Source organism: Rissa tridactyla, chromosome 3, assembly GCF_028500815.1.
Source record: "Rissa tridactyla isolate bRisTri1 chromosome 3, bRisTri1.patW.cur.20221130, whole genome shotgun sequence".
NCBI classification, from domain to species: Eukaryota; Metazoa; Chordata; class Aves; order Charadriiformes; family Laridae; genus Rissa; species Rissa tridactyla.
The window spans coordinates 26,280,628-26,292,321 of NC_071468.1; positions in this window are offsets into that span (position 1 = coordinate 26,280,628).

Below are 11,694 nucleotides of genomic sequence, written 5' to 3' on the forward strand. Positions count from 1 at the left end.
CAGTTGAATTCTTCCGAGAAAGACTTTTCAGAGTTACTCTGTCCCAGTCTGTGAGAGTCCCCTGATTTTCATAGCAAGCATTTTTTTCAGAGGGGAAAAAAAGAAAAAAAAAGAAAGAAAAAAGAAAACGTTCTTTTGAATTCTTAGCAGTTGTGCTTTCTCCTGCTTCTGGTCTCTATGAAGCAGAACTAGAGGTTTCTGTACCGACAGAAAAGAGGTTTCCTCTTCTATTTCCTTGTAGGTATATGTCACCTATCAGTACTCTTGGCAGCCTATGTGCAATCAACTCTTGAATGGTGGTTCTAACAGTCATAGTTCGTGCTAGAATTTTTGCAAATATATGAAAATACAAGCAAATTTGCAATCTATTTTTTTGCCACGGGGCTCTGGCAGCTGCGAGAAAAGATGACATCGAGTTTACTGCAGCCATCTCCTGGCGGCTGCTTCGCCTGCCTGCTCTAGGAGAACAATAAAGCCCCATGGTATTTATTTTAGTAAGCATAAATATTTTTTCCAGTGTTCTTAGCCAAAATGTCTCGTATGCTCTCTGCCTCCACCCCGCTGGTGGCTGCGTGGCCCTGCTAGACATACAGAGCTCCGTCCAGGATCCACTCGGCTCCGTGGGAGTTTGGTTTGCAAAACACTTCGCCATCCTGATGGTAAAAGGTGCTCCTATTGCTGCAGACTCTAACCGACAGTATTTATGATTAGTTAACCTTTGCAGTGGGTTTTGACACGGAATAGGTGCTAGATGTTGTTTTTGGGACTGAAGTCAGAGAGAAGAAGGGGCCGCAGCAGCCGGGCAGGGCTGTGAAAGCAAAGCCCTTCTGGTACATGAGAAGACTTCCCAAAGCACAAGGCAGCACTCCTCACTTCTTTACGAGAGGTACCAATTAAAATCGCTTCCCCACTTAGCTTTCGCTCCCGTGCAGCAGCGCAGGCATGTCACTGGCACCGTAAATTAGATGGTTTATGGGGTTAATTATATTGCCTTCTTCACTTTTTGTCTGCTGAAGAAAGTAAACAAAACAAACACAAAAAAGTGTTTTGGAACAAAGAGCGAGTTGTCTCCCACTTTGCTGTGTGCTACTTTCCGCGAAGAATGAGAGCTATTATTATTCTTTTACAAGTTTCCTTCTAAGGGAAATAAACACCAAAGGTAGGATTCCAAGGAAATGACTCACAAATATTGGCAACAGGCTCCGAAAATTGGATCCAGTCTTTGCAAAAGCCTTTAGCAGAATACTAACCCCTCTTATTGCAAAATAAACTTTTCCCAGACGGGCTGCACATCAGCTCTGCGCGCGCGTGTGCGTGTGTGTGTGTGTGAGAGTGTGTGTGTTAGGAAGCGGGGACAGAACCCATTTCTCACGTCTCCCCCTCTTCCCTCTGGGGCACCGCTTCTGATGCCATTTTTAGCTGGAAGCTGGAAATTTTTAATAACCGACTGAGTCATCCTCGGGAGAGGGAGGGAGAGGGATGTACCTCACCTTGCCACGCAGCATGCTGCCCGATGGCCGTCCCTGCCCGCAGAGACCCCCGGGAGAGTCGGGCCGGGCGGCTGGTTTACTACAAACCCATCTACAAGAGCTGGCAGGAACCTTTATCCTACAGCTGTGAAAATGAGGGGCAGAGCGGAGAATTTTTTCGGTCCCCTGACATTGCGTTGGGTTCAGCCTCTCACAGTGTGTTTTCAGCCGCCGCGTTACCCTTTCAGATGTGCCGGAGGTAACCATGCACTGTGACTCATATTTTATTTCTTAATCAGGAACCCCAGGAACCAGGAACGCAGACACTGAAAAATCAGACAGCTGAGCAAAATCAGTGTGGCGGGATTACCATCTGCAAACCGAACAATCTACTTTGCATATTTATTTCTCAGCTGTTCAAAATTTTGAATGATAAATGCATACTCTGTATCACTTGTAATGCACACGTTCTAAAACGCTCGTGCTCTCTCATGTTGGTTTGGTGGATTTGTTTGTTTGTTTTGTTTCTGACGATGTAAATCTGGTTAGACAAGAGCGACAAAAATTGCAAACCTTACACTGAATTCCTTTGTTGCTTGGTTCTACTTAGACAAGCCCTTTAAATGAAAGAAGCTGGTCCCCTTATTCATTTCCTTTGCAAATTCCTATTTAACCGCTCCAAATCGAGATGAAACAAACAGGGATGCTGGTCCAGAGTCAGGGGTTTTTTTTAGAAAGTCCCTTTACAGCGTGCCTAAAACTGATTCGCAGCCAAGTGCCTACTTAAGACGCTACAGGCTGCCTTAGTGGAAGTTTTGCGTCTGGTTCAAGGTCTCCAAGCACTGCCAGGTAGTTTCTTAAGCCTGTAATTCACTAAGTGCCCAACAGACACTTCTTCCAATAGGACCCCTAAGCAGGAATGATGTTTATATAGACCGTCTGAGACATCTGAATCGGGCTGAACTGCAGCCATGGCTCAACCAGTTGAAACCAGCTGTCAGGGTTGGGAAGAAAACCAGGATAAACCAGTGTGGTGTCGCCTTCCCGAATCTGCTGGCAGTGTGGCACAGCAAGCTGGGAGGTAGGAGCTCCTCCGACCCCACCTCACTGCTGCGTTAATGGACGAATTTTAATAGTCGTAATTGCACGGCTGGTCATTTTAGCGACAAGAAGAAGGGATCAGCTGGGAAGTGGCGGCTGCTGTGGGGAAGGAGATGCAGAAGGACAAACACCAAGCCAAGGCGGGGGAAAAATGGGAAGAAGAGTGGAAAGAGGGAAGAAAGGCAAAAAGGTCGAAGTCTTGTTGCTCCCCAGGTTTTTCAGTTTTTCATCCTGTAATCTAGGGACTTCATAGGGAAGCAATCACTAGGAATATATTCATTATGCTAGCATGTGATAGAAAACATGTTATCTACAGGTCAAAAATCACTGTAATCACTTTGCCTACACCCGTTCTCAGCCTCTTGCGGTGCTCAGCTTTTCCCATTTTCTAGAAGCCCCCCCGAACTGGCCAGAGCAGCCGCAGCTGCACGAGGACGACCGGGATCTGATCCCACCCTGGCACTGCCGCTTCTCCACCTCGCTGCTCTGCAGAGACGGAACAAGGGGCAATGGCACTGACCCACCGTCTGGGTGGAGGCTCCGGCAGGAAGCACCTTCCTAAGGAGAGATACTGGGAATCGCTCTCATCTGTTTTGTAAAGGTTAGGAAGGATGGGATTAGTTATGGGATAAAGGTCCCTCAGCTGCAACAGCACGGGCAGGTCTGTGGTGAGGAGCTGGGTGGGGAAGGGAGGGAGAGAGCCCACCTTTCTATGGGACATGGGACGTTAATTTAAAAACATAATTTAAAATGTTTTCTTTCCATAATAAATATTTGCAATGCACATAAAGTGCATTAGAAATAGAGAAATGCCTAAATAATGGAAAGGTTATAAAATTATGATACTAATGCTGTTGAGTATCCATTTTTTATGCACGACGTAGCTCAATGGGCATGAGGCTACTGGGCAGCACAAATTACCTGTAATTAGCAGGAGACACTTTTGGCAGGAATGGATTAGTCATTCACCCCTGTGCGCTGGTGACATCTCCCCAAAGACAGGCTTTCTAGGGTAGCGTTACAAACTACAGTGCTAAGAGGAAATATCATATTTTGATGCAGAATTTCATACTTGACTTAAATATCTTTTTTTTGGAGACTTACAGCATTCAGATTGACTCTTACTAACACGACTTTGTCCATTCATTTCTCAGTCTCCTTGCCTGTGTCTCTGTTTTCAGACTTCAACATTTCTGATCTATAAAAGCAAGCAAAAAAAAAAATCATTAAAATTTAAAAGGCTTTATTTGTGTTTCAATTTACAACACAGACCCCAAAAGACTAAGTTTTTTAAAAAATAAAACATTTTAAGTTCAGTTTTCATTTTAAGTGCAACTTATTGATTTAATAGCTAAGGAAAAAGTAATTTCTCAGAACCAGGGAAAAATAACATAAAGTACTTCTATCATATAAAATAATTATGCAACCCAGGAAAGTGAGAAAAAAAGAAATCTTCCACAGAAAAAACTGAGGTGGCAAAAGCAGCTGAGGTAATCAGAGAGTTAATATAAGCAGATCACAGATATTTATAAGAAAAGCATTCCTCTGCACAATTTGTAACCGCAAAAGCAGAGCTCTAGATTTCCACTGTCCTTGGGCCGATAATATTCTGCTAGGATCTGCAATCAATTATTTAGCTGGTGCGACAGGAAGTGATTATCCCTCTTACTTGAACAGTAGCACAAAAACCTTGAAGTTATTCTGAGAATTAATTTTCGTTTAGAGAACTGTTTTGAGGCCTGTGTCCTTACCAAGGCTGGGACTCGGAGCTCCGTGATCCCCACAAGTGGTTCTTCCTCCATCACTGGAAGTTGGTCTTTATTAGCACTGCATTTGTCAGGAGCACTTTTACTGCCATGAGTAGGGGCTATTTATTAGGATAGCGCAGTCCAACGTGGATGATGTTCCCAGGGACCAGGAAGGACCACTTGCCCTGGTGGTGTGTCCCGTGCGTGCTCCTGGCAGAAGGAGCAGGTAAGGTTCCGGAGAAGGGGAAAGCAGGGGTGCATTCAGACTAGAGCAACCCTGCTCTGCGCAGGAAATTACCCCCTCAGCTTCAGGCAAAAGGAGCGCAGATAACCAGATGCTGGGCCCAGCGCTGAGGAAGAGGATTTACCTTCATCCATCACAGATCTGCGTAGTGTCTCATGTCCAGAAAGCAAGACATTGTTGATGTGCGGTAGGGAAGGCATTTTAAGAGCAGGATCTGGTGCAATGGCAATTGCCCAAAGCCATTCCTGCTTGCCTGCTCCAAAAACCTGCCTCTAGCTGCTGCACAGCTGCGTCAACCCTCTTGTGTATCCATACGGCGTGTGCTGGACTACATCTAAGCGCCAGGGACTTCGGAGGTGCCCAGGCTAAGTCCTATGAAGTTTTCTTACTGGTATGAGTAATGGCTGGGGACAGGCAATTGCTTTAGTTTAAACAAACCTGTGCAGGTTGCTCTCACGATTTCGTGGAATGCGCTATTCCCCAAATTACAAAAAACAGAAAGAGGAAGATACGGGGAAGCACTTGCGTATTCCTTTGTATTTTCACTTTGTGTACAGTATATTGAGACTCACTCGGTGCCCACAAACACTTTCACCTTCATCTCCAGCAACAATAGCAAAGACACTCTATATCCAGTCTTTCTCAACCAGGTACTCCAGAGCTGAACAGTGACTTTTTTTTTGCTAAAAGGAGAGAGATTTTAAACTTCGTATCAGTTCAGCTATCAAACCACCAAGAAAAACTGAATAATGATCATCTTCAGTTATTCAGTTGATTCATTTTTGTCATTGCAATGAAATTGCAATATGAACTCTAAAATAAAATTTAGATCTCATGTTAAATCTCTGAAGTATTTTCTTAGCTCCAGCTTAGCTGCTGTTCCACGATAATGAATTAAAGATTAATTTCCTTCCCATGTCTACTTCTGCCCGATGCATTCCTGTTCATCATCCCTCTCTGTTACATATGCTCTCTGCTTTTCACAAAAGGAGGGACAGAGTTTCCTCGCTTCCAAGGACCGGAGGGTGCCAGCCCAGCTCCCATTGAGGAGTTCCTCAAGCTCACCTCCCTCCATGAATAGTTCCACTGAGCACAGCGGGACTGCTCAGCCTGAATAAAGCCGGCAGAACCTGGCCCTGAGAAGAAAGATCCAATCAGTCCAAAGACAAAAACAAGCTCTCAGCGCCGTCGCAGGGTACAGCCCCGAGAGGCACCAGCCCAACTCCAGGACAGCCAGAAGCAAGGTGCCAAGTTTCTGTTACAGCCCGGGAGAAGTTTGTGCAAGGTTAACGGAGGATTACGCAGAACTGGAAGGGCGATTCGCTGGCGATAGTCTGCTCGGGCAGTTTATTATGATGAGCCAGGGAAATGCACCCCAGTTGTCTTTAATAGGAGTACATCGCAACCTCTGAAGGATACATCATCTTAAAAAAGAAATCCCAACCGCTAAAAATCTGGATACTGAGAAATGTACCATTCAATTACAAAGTAAATTATATGAGCCTCCTGTGTGTGGTTCTGCTCTCAAAAAGCATTAGCAGCTTCCTACTACTTTACAGCAATAAGAGCAATTTCTTCACTTTGAGAAGCACAGTAAATCAGAAATAAAAGGATCTCAAGAAAAATATCTCAGCAGCAATTCCTAATCTGAGGGGCACAAAAGGAGTTAAAACACAGCAGAGCATAACCAACAATTGAGAAATAAATTTGTAGGAGAAATTACTCTGGGAGCCAGAGTGGGTCACAGTAAGTTAAACCGTAGACTGTGTTTGTTGTCTGAAATTATTGCAAAGCAAAATTATTCCAAGAGAGAAGGATAAATATCCTTGAATAATCCAAACCAAAAATCAAATACAAAAGCAAGTGTATTATTTAGTTTGATTCCACGTCCATGTCATCTTGAAGGAATTAACCACTCGCCCAGGTTTTGCTCTCTTTTGCTTCTAAGTACAGAGGCTGGAGAGGAAAGCATTAGGGCAATGCAGGGAGTATCAGGCAGGGCACTAAAATTAAGTTTCTTACTCAGTTCACATACTGTGTGTGTTTTTAAATATAGTTCATTTTGCCTCCCAAAATCTGATCCAGGTAATACGGAACACATATTATGTTTCAAAGTGGACTTGTACAAAGGAAGTAATCACGTTAATAAAAGCCCAAAGTTAAATACATAAATTTGAATGCAGAGTTTAGAACTGGGGTTCGCTCTCAGGGCCACTCCGCTTTGCAGCAGGGTACTGGTTAGCCTAAGTCTGATCGTCCTGGTACCACTTCAGCAATTTCACACGCAGGTGTAAACATTAATGCTTTTAATAATTCCAGAGGACATAGTGATACTTCGTATGTCGGGCCCTTCCGTGTCTGTGTGCTAGCAGCTACACACCGGTGATGAGGTCAAAACCAAACGTAAATTCACAGTTAAAGAAGGAACAAACAAACCTTCATTATCTCTGCTAGTTTTGCAAGAATTTAGCTTTAACAGATAATTTTCCAAAATCTAAATGATTTGCTCTTTTCTCATTCTCGTCAATCAAAATGACCAAGCTAGTTACCTATCGTTGCTGCTCTGGGGCCATCCTCGTGCAAGGCAGCATAATGCATCAGCATTTCAAATTCCATCTTGAAAGATTTAAGCACTCATATAAAGTCTGAATTGCATATTTTTTTAATCTCTGAAGTAAATATCTTCATATGCATTTTAGAGGCTGTTGTTTTTAAAGGGAGTTCTATTTATATGTCCATATCGGCAACATGGATGGTGGGATTGAGAAGTTTGCTGATGACACCAAGCTGTGTGGCACTGTTGACGTGCTGGAGTGAAGGGATGCCATCCAGCGGGACCTTGACAGGCTTGAGAGGTGGGGCCATGCGAACCTCATGAAGTTCAACCAGGCCAAGTGCAAGATCCTGCACCTGGGTCAGGGCAATCCCAAGCACAAATACAGGCTGGGCGGAGAATGGCTTGAGAGCAGCCCTGAGAAGGACTTGGGTGTGCTGGTGGATGAGAAGCTCAACATGAGCAGGCAATGCACACTTGCAGCCCAAAAAGCCAACCGCATCCTGGGCTGCATCAAAAGAAGCGTGGCCAGCAGGTCAAGGGAGGTGATTCTACCCCTCTACTCTTCTCTGGTGAGACCCCACCTGGAGTACTGCGTCCAGCTCTGGAGTCCTCAGCACAAGGACATGGACCTGTTGGAACGGGTCCAGCAGAGGGCCATGAAGATGATCAGAGGGCTGGAGCATGTCTCCTATGAGGACAGGCTGAGAGAGTTGGGGTTGTTCAGCCTGGAGAAGGCTCCAGGGAGACCTTACAGCAGCCTTCCAGTGCCTGAAGGGGGCCTACAGGAGAGAGGGGGAGGGACTCTATATCAGGGAGTGGAGCGATAGGTCAAGGGGTAACAGTTTCAAACTGAAAGAGGGGAAATTTAGATGAGAAATTAGGAAGAAATTCTTTACTGTGAGGGTGGTGAGGCACTGGAACAGGCTGCCCAGGGAAGCTGTGGATGCCCCATCCCTGGAGGTGTTCAAGGCCAGGCTGGATGGGGCTTTGAGCAGCCTGGTCTAGTGGGAGGTGTCCCTGCCCATGGCAGGGGGGTTGGAACTAGATGATCTTTAAGGTCCCTTCTAACCCCAACCATTCTGTGATTCTATTATTTCAGCTGATAACGTATCACATATAAAAGGTAGTTTAAAAAAACAGAATGTAATTCCTCCATATATACAGTAACTTATATTTTGGGGTTAAGCAGGCTGACACAATTCTTTTCACCCAGACAGCTTCAATGGTAAACAATTCTAGTATCTGTAAAGCACCAATTTGCCTTCATTTTTATGCTGCCAAGGACTCTTCCAGTCACGCTCCTTTTTTTCCAACCATTAGCTATATTTAGAAATAAATCTATGTAAGAAATTCAAAAGAACTGATGGATATGGAAATATCTGTCTGTGGAAAGCAGCAAGTCTGGAGACCTTCCTCTTGTCCAGCCTATCTGAAGAGCTTAATAAACTTGTTTGAAATTATTCTGTAAATCAGCAGGATTTTTGAGACACCCCCCCCCCCAAAAAAAAAAAAAAAGGAAAAAACCCACCCAACTTAGTTGAATTTAATGTAATTCAACTTAATTTAGTAAGGGATTTCTTTACTTGCTTAATGGCTATTTCTCAGTATTGATGTGAGGGTTATTGCTAAAATCCATGAGCCAGCTACTCCTCCTACAGGTCAACACATTGAGATCTTTGCTGATCAGAAAACAATTCTGGTGTTTCAGAAGGTGGCATGTTTTTTTCAATGCCCCAGTCTGGTTACAGGCAGCATAGCATTTCTGGAGGGAAATGAGCATTTTCTGCTGTCCCTTGCAGAAGAGATGAAACTGTGATCTCAGTTGTTTGCATTCACTAAAGATCCTCTAATCCATTTCATAAGAGGAGGTTCTTTAACCTCAAGGCTTTGGCCAAATTCCAACTCAATTACTGCCTACCTGAAAATTCTCCCATTAAATTAGGATTGATGTATTTGTCTCCTCCCTTAAACTGGTGTGCAGCAGTGGCTTGAACTGCTAAGAGCTTTCTGGGCTTCATCTTCAAACTGGCTCCTTTTGGGGTTAGGTTAAGAACATCAATACACTCACCTGACACAGGACTATACACTGCAATTAGTATTTATTAAATGTTTCAATATCCACTTACAAAAGGAAACATTAAAGTGAAAAGCATAGCTCCACACTGTATCCAGGAAAGAAACCAGGTAAGATTATGTGCAATAACTTGCAGAGAAATCCACCGACAAATAGCGTCAGTGGATACAAGCGAAGGCTGAAGATCTAACTGCGGACCACTGTGATGGTTTAAGGTTTTCTCCTTGCATAAACTACAACATTTCTACTTTTTGTACAAGGCAGGAATGTTTGTCATCCAGTGGTTACATGGACTATAAATTCATTGAATCATTTCACAGCTTTTGTTCTTTTGATGGCAGTATTTACTGTAGATGCTTAACTTGGATTGCCCGGAATGACAATGTACAGTTTCAGTGTATTCTGTATTTCAGTCTGTTGACGTAATAGTTCTTATGCCGCATGTCTACCTTTTGAGAAAGCTTTCAGTGAAATATTATGCATAATTAGAGAGGGTGGGATACGCACTCAGAGAAGAACAATTCCTTGAAATATTTCTGGCAGTGAAATGCTTGCCTAAGGGTGGATCACCCTGCTCCACGGAAAAACCAAGGAAGTGTAGGAGCAAATCTGCATGCAACATGTGCGGTGGCTTGGGATCCTTGCACCTTTACAGATTGTCTGGAAACACCTGCTTTTGAATTACCTTCAGCAATTGCTCTCTCTCAGCTTCCTAGTGGTGCTCCCACCTCAGTCACACACCACCACCCTTTCTCTCAAAGGGCTCCCTGGGGTCCAAGCACTGATGGTGGCAATCCTTCTACAGTGACTCGTGTCAGATATCAAGGGTAAGCAGTGTCCTTGAAGTGGGTCCTGCTGTAGGGCAAGTGTTCTGAGGGCAGAAAAAGGAAAAAAAAGAGGGATTGCTGTTGGATGTTTAGGAGATCAGAATAACATCAACTGTATTAACGGTTCAGAATTTTAAGTTGTAACATCGCTACACATTTTCTAATTGATTTTTTTAAAGGATGCATTATACCAGAACCAAGTAGCAATTTCTGTCCCATCAAAGCGACTCTCTGTGGTGTTTCAAAAGTACTGAGATTCATTTCTGCCCGCCCCTATGGACTTAACTTCTAACAATTTTTACAAGATTTTTTCAAAACAAGATGAGAAGTGGTTGCATAGATTCTCCGCAGGCAACAGCCAGCAGTGTAAAATGCCTGCATATTCCTAACAGTTTTCTCAGGTAGTGGTTTCACTGCCCTATTTAGCTGAGCTCAGGGTGGATTGCCAGGGAAATGACAGCTCAGCTCCAGCTGTGCACTTCCACTTCCTTGTGCTGGCACTGGCACTCATTTAGGCTTTAATTTGGTCACATTGGGGAACTGATCCCACTGAAAACTTTAAAAAAAACCTTCTTAGGCTTTATCCTGGTCCTTCAGTGACTCTTGTTGACAGCAAGAATCACAAGAAGACTACATAACTGAGGTATTCAGCATGCTTATTCAGCATGTTTAAGCATAAACAGAAAAGCATTCTTCTGAATATGGTACCACATGCAGCAATTTCCATATTGTAATGCTTTAGAGAGAGCATTTCATACTATCTTTCAATAGAAGAAAAGACGTGCATCAGTTTTACTCATTTTGTATCTCAACAGGTGGTTTAGTGCCTGGATATATCAATGGCATGGAAGAGAATGGGAATTTCGGCAATAAGAGTCAGGTAAATCAGCTGGGGCTACAGAGCCAGTTTGCATCAAACACGGAATTAAAGGGTATTCACGATTCCCAGTTCCATGCTTAGAGCAACAAATACCACCACACCCTCACCCTGCTTTATTAACAGGTATGCTCAAAGAGTTTGGAAACAGCCCAATTGCCGTTTCCCAATCAATGCTCCTCCTTCACAACAGATACCGGTGCTGCTGACGGCAATAGCTTGCATTCACTGGCGAGCCTCCTGTGAAGCTCAGTTAAAAAAATCCATGCGCTTGGAAATAAGGGAAGACATAGAACGACTCCATCCCAACTGTTGGCTTGGCTGTACGCGCAACAGATGGTGAAGGCTGAGGGGTTAACGCTATCACTTGGCCTCTTGGCCTGTCTTGTGTGCTCCCAAGTGTTTTATACCATCTCGGAAAACTGCAACAACTTGTGCAACGATTTGCCACTGAGGCTTACTGAGATCTAGCTATGTTTTCATGACCTTTAGCCTAATTGACTGATTTGGAGCTTTTTAAAATAGATGATTAAATGCTCCTTTTCCTGCTGTTTAAAAAAAGTACATAAATATGAATGATCTCTATGTTCTATATCTCCCTGATTTCCTAAGAATGCCAGATATTTTCTGGGGAAGGCATTAACTAGCAAAGGCTTGTGTGACTGACATTTTAGTCTATTGGTGCTTTAGGTCTTTGCATAGGCAGACGAAAATGCTGTGATATCATGGAAAATGTGTACTTAACTCTAATAAACAAATGGGGTACGAATTTGGTCTCCTTTGGCACGTTTGAGCCT